Raw genomic sequence first — 5,056 nt, 5'->3', positions numbered from 1 at the left:
AAGTAAATATTTCGTTAAAATTATAAAATTCATAAAATTCAGTAAATTTTTTTTCAATACAAAGTAAAAAGATTCCAGATGAATGGAAAAATAGTGTTCAAAATTTTTGGCCAAGATGGTATATATAAAATAATGTGCAAAAGTTTCTAGTTAGAAAGATTTTTTATGTTTTCTTTCAAAAATGAAGACTAACGGAATTTTAAGCAGTATAAAAATATGTAATTAAGAAAAATAATATAAGAAACATTATATTATATAATATATAAACATTATATTATATGTACATTATATTATATGTAGTATTAGATATGGGAAAAAGTTTGTGGCGTTTTTCCCATTAGATGGCATTAAAAAAATGCCACGAACTTTTTCCCACGCTTAATATTATATAATCCAAATTTTTTAATCTTCATTTTTTGAAAGAAAAGATAAAAAATGTGCGATACACGCGCACATATATATTTAAATTTAAATTTTGCATTATATTATTTTAGGAGATACAAAATCAATTTAAATACATGGAATAACCCGACGTTCTGCAGAAGAAAACATTCTATAACGTTAATTTGTTTTTATGAAAAATTATAATTTTTTTATGTATTGATTATCTAAGTTTTTATTAAATGTGCAATTTTATTAAATTGTAAATTATTCTTTCGGATTATCAATTATTTTGTGTTGTAAAATCATTATATTTTACTGCATATCATTTTGTTCCGCATTAAACAATCTTTAGAAACAGTTTGATCACAGTTATAATTTTGTGACAAGTTGATTTTCTTCTTCCTGTGATATCGGAGATAATAGAAAAATTAGATTTTTCTTCTTTCTCAAAATTCAAATCTATTTCTTGAAATAGTGCAGTAAAATGGATATAATGAAGAGAAATAACGTCAAAAGTCCACACATTTTCATTCTTATCTAATAGCAAATTTACCTAGTTGATTCTCAAGTTTTATCATCCTAATATTAACATCATATTGAGCATCATTACAGTTGCAAAGAAGTTTGAGATAATATTACACATATCGCTAGACAAAGTGATAGACCTCGAATGTAAAATAAGAGCGAGAAGAAAACACGGAAGACTTTTTTTCGGAATTACTACGAACGAAGCTCGACAAGAACGATTTTATGAGGAACGTAAAATTTGCTGGAAAAATGGCGCAAAAATGACAAAAAGCTGAAAAAGATGGAAAGATTTCGAAGAGAATATAGAATTCAACTGTGGTTTTCAGAATTTAGAATGTGAAAGATTTTCTCTTTCTCCTTCGTTATCGATATGACGTGCAAGGTGCAACTACTGCGTCGTTTCTTACAATTCTCGTGATTGGTCTTCTACCGATAATGTCGACAGGGCCGTTGATCTTGAATCAATAATACCTTCGAGATCTGTGCCAATATCGCACTGAATTTTTAATTAGACAATCAGGAAGGAGAATACAAGGGCATGTATTGTCGGCATGATTTAAGCGTCCTTGATATGTCGGACTTGAAAATTTTTTTGATCTTACATAATGTGTTACTTCCTGATACATAATTGGGTCGTCCGGAAAGTTCGTGCCGCAAAAGATTTAAATTTAATAAATGAAATTAAAAATTTAAATCTTCTGCGTTTCAATTTTCTTTCAAAATCGGCACGAACTTTCCGAACGATCCAATACAACACATAGACACCGGTCAATCACCGTAAAAATGTGTAAAAATTTATAAATCAAATGAAGATCGCAAATAAGTTATTTTTTACAATTGTTTCTTTTATTACAAATCCAAATTTATTCTACATTAAATACTGATTTATTCATACAAAATAATATTCAGTTTACTCTATGTTAAATTAAATTTATTAGAGATAATCAATCATAAAAGATATCCGAAATTAGTATCCTTAAATCTGCTGATTAAATTTATTTGATTCAATATCACTTTTAATTTTTATATGTAAATCTTTTATAAATTGATTTGACTTTTATGAATTGATTTGATCATATGATATTAACATTTTGATTTTTACGACTATTAATTTTGCATTTGATAATAACGAATGTCTTTAACAATGTATTAAGAATGTCTTTAACATTGTATTAAATTAAGAACAAACGAGCATTAATTCAAATTAAATGTCTACAGAAAAGTAACAATGTTGGGATTGAATAGAGATAATAACGCCTCTTTCTACGTTATCTTAATCAGCAATCCTGATAAAAAAATTTGTATCGCTGGAGTCACACGGCCCTGAGAAATTGCGCATGGTACGCATGTTGACGATTGCACACGCGGCACGTTGCGCTTGTCAAACCGCTCGGAACCAAGCCCCCGACCATGGTGGGGAACGATCGATAAATTCGAAGCCACGACGTTCTACCGGCGAGTAAGCATTCCGCTGCATTATCTGAAAGTTCAAGTCACGACTGTGAAGCGACAAGCCAAAGCCGACCAAAATGCCGGGACCAGGATGCGATAAATGCAAGAGTGAGTATGCTCATAAATGCTTAATGGATATTAATAGAGAATTTGACATGACATTTCCTCAATTATTACTACTGTTACTCTTTAGAGGAATTATTGAGGCACAGTGAAAAATATACATGCAGAAAACAGATCAGTATTTTTTAAGCTATTACGCGATTGATTTATAATTATCATTTATTCAGCAATGTATGGTCAAAGGGCAGTTGATTAGTTATTGAATTATTGCAATATCTTGTTGAATAATTATTGAAGGTTATACACGATTCTTAAATAATGTGGATTCTTAAAAATAAAAATGTACGCCTAGAATTGTATTTTTTCTAATATATGTGTGTATATCTAATATATATCTTTAAATTCTAATGTATGTATAAATATGTATAAATAAAATATGTATATATTAAATATGTATATTCTAAATATATTTAATATTCTAAATAATTATAGTGAAAATTTATAAAATATTTTTTTTTAATTAGACCGATAAGAATAAATTAAATAAGAAAAAGAATTGTATTTTCTAAGTTCTTTGCAGTGTTTTAAGAGGCTTATTAACATTATTAAATTGACAGCCAATGTAATTTTTTATATTATTTCCAGTTTGTAATTGTGTTTAAATTCGACAAACCGAATTGTAATTCATAAAAAAATTGAAAAATGCATTTATAAATTTATAAAGAAATATATTATTAAATATCGATGTTCGCTTTGACAAAAAAAATAGGATTCTGTTATTTGATATGAATTTTAATTTATTTTGAAATTTCTAAAATAATTTTTTAAATTTATTACAGACAAATGCCAGGATTGCAAATGCGGTGACAACTGCTCGTGCTGCGATTCCGGATGCAAGGGTAATATTTATATTAGAAATGTTAACAGTACATTTTGTGCACTCGCTTTTCCGATTGCGCATTTCGTTGTTTCCTCGTCATGCTTCTCTAACGAGTTATTATTCTTAATTACGGCCAGTTACAAGCTGTCGAACTCGTTTTCACAATACCGCATCGGAATGTCTCTTTTTCCAAGCAGAATCGATGAACGAGAACGTGCGCCACCTAGTAACTGTACTATTTTTTATTTTCCATCCCGGACAATGACCGATTAATAACGGCTGCCGTCGACGCCTGCTAATATCCCTTAACACTTTACATCGCAGTTCCGCGGGACTTGTGGTGCAATTTCGTTGTACGACGCAGTTACGCGTGATATGTTATTCGAAGCTTCTATGCTATACTTACGGTCAATTCGATCATTATATAATGAGTCACGGTTTCCCAGAACTGCATTCCTTTTCTGTTCAGTTCTTTCACTCTCATATGTTTCGTATTTTCCTTCGTTTTTATTTTCACAATTTCTTATTTTCCATTATTGACATAGCAAAAAAGTAGTAATATTTAAAATTTTTATTTGCAAAAAATGAGAAGAATAACATTTTTAAAGAATTATTTAAAGTGATCTATTTATTAAATTTTATATAAACGACTGTTTTTATCTTTTTTATAGAAAAATTTAAATCTTTGCCTTTATGATAGTAAATTATATTTTTTTTTACAGATCCATGTAACTGCAAGACACAGGGTGGAAAATGTACGTGCAAGCCTTGCACCTGTTAATTAATAATCATGTCAAGGACAGTCCATGTTGGAGGTGATAATAGATCCGTAATGCGCTTAAATATCCAACATGTGCGCAATATTCCAAATACATTACTATCAATGTAAAATTTTATGCTTAGTGAAAATTAGAGATGCGAATTCTTCGCTTTTTTGTTGTTAGATAAACAATCATGAATTAATAAAATTCACTTTAAGTATATTGTATGTGTTATATGTTTAATAGTTTTCCCATTCTTTCATATGCTAATAGTAATACTGCCATACATTCATATACACAGTAATGAAAGATTTTTTAAAATACAACATTATTTTTGCCGAGAATAATATAAAAAGTTAACAATCAATTCTATCGAAAATATTTGTTCAAATTTAGAAAACAATAATTTAATAAAACAATAATAAAATTTTGCTTCAAGACTTTCAGTTTTTATATTTAAAAGTTCTAAATTTAAAATTGAAAAAGTCAGTGTCCACTTGATTTTTAAAACTTGACAGACCCGATTATAAATAAAATCTTTTTTATGATAACTCGCGAAATAGTGCTTATCGTTATTTACAATTCTATTGATATTTACGATTCGTAAGATGTAACTGATGTCTTAGAAACGTAAAGCTTTAAATTGTATTACAATGATTTCTACTAAAGAGTTTTATTAAAACTATGGAATACAATTTTCTCATCTATTTTCCTTATGATCCTTTGAATTTTATTTCTATGTTAAATAATTCCCATGATTAGAGTTCATTATTTCATATTTTAATTAAATTTACAATATCTGTGAAACAATTGTATTTATTATTAAGTAAATTCTTGAAATTCGGAATTTTTTTTCTATTTTTCTATTAAAACATTCTTGAATTTTAATTATTAAAGAAAAATTTATTATTTAATATCTAATTGCACTCGTTCGTTTCCTCTTTTTTTTTCTAAAGACCAAGATCTGTTCTTTTTAGTTGAACTTCTT

The 5,056-nt window shown here is 28.0% G+C and overlaps 1 protein-coding gene and 1 pseudogene across 1 annotated transcript in view; both read left to right on the top strand.

Moving 5' to 3' along the window:
* The window catches only part of LOC108694571, a 4,816-nt gene extending 4,248 nt beyond the window's left edge, over positions 1 to 568 (top strand). The window contains exon 5 of the mRNA XM_018204137.1: positions 495 to 568. The gene's annotated coding sequence lies outside the window, so the exon portion shown is untranslated. The remainder of the gene's footprint in view (positions 1 to 494) is intronic.
* A 1,727-nt stretch (positions 569 to 2,295) lies between these two features.
* LOC108694548 lies at positions 2,296 to 4,292 on the top strand (annotated as a pseudogene).
* Positions 4,293 to 5,056: the final 764 nt, after the last annotated feature.

The sequence above is a fragment of the Atta colombica genome, unplaced genomic scaffold, assembly GCF_001594045.1.
Source record: "Atta colombica isolate Treedump-2 unplaced genomic scaffold, Acol1.0 scaffold120, whole genome shotgun sequence".
Classification (NCBI taxonomy): domain Eukaryota; kingdom Metazoa; phylum Arthropoda; class Insecta; order Hymenoptera; family Formicidae; genus Atta; species Atta colombica.
The sequence above is the reverse complement of the archived record's forward strand: the minus strand, read 5'-3'. Positions and strand labels throughout refer to the sequence as shown.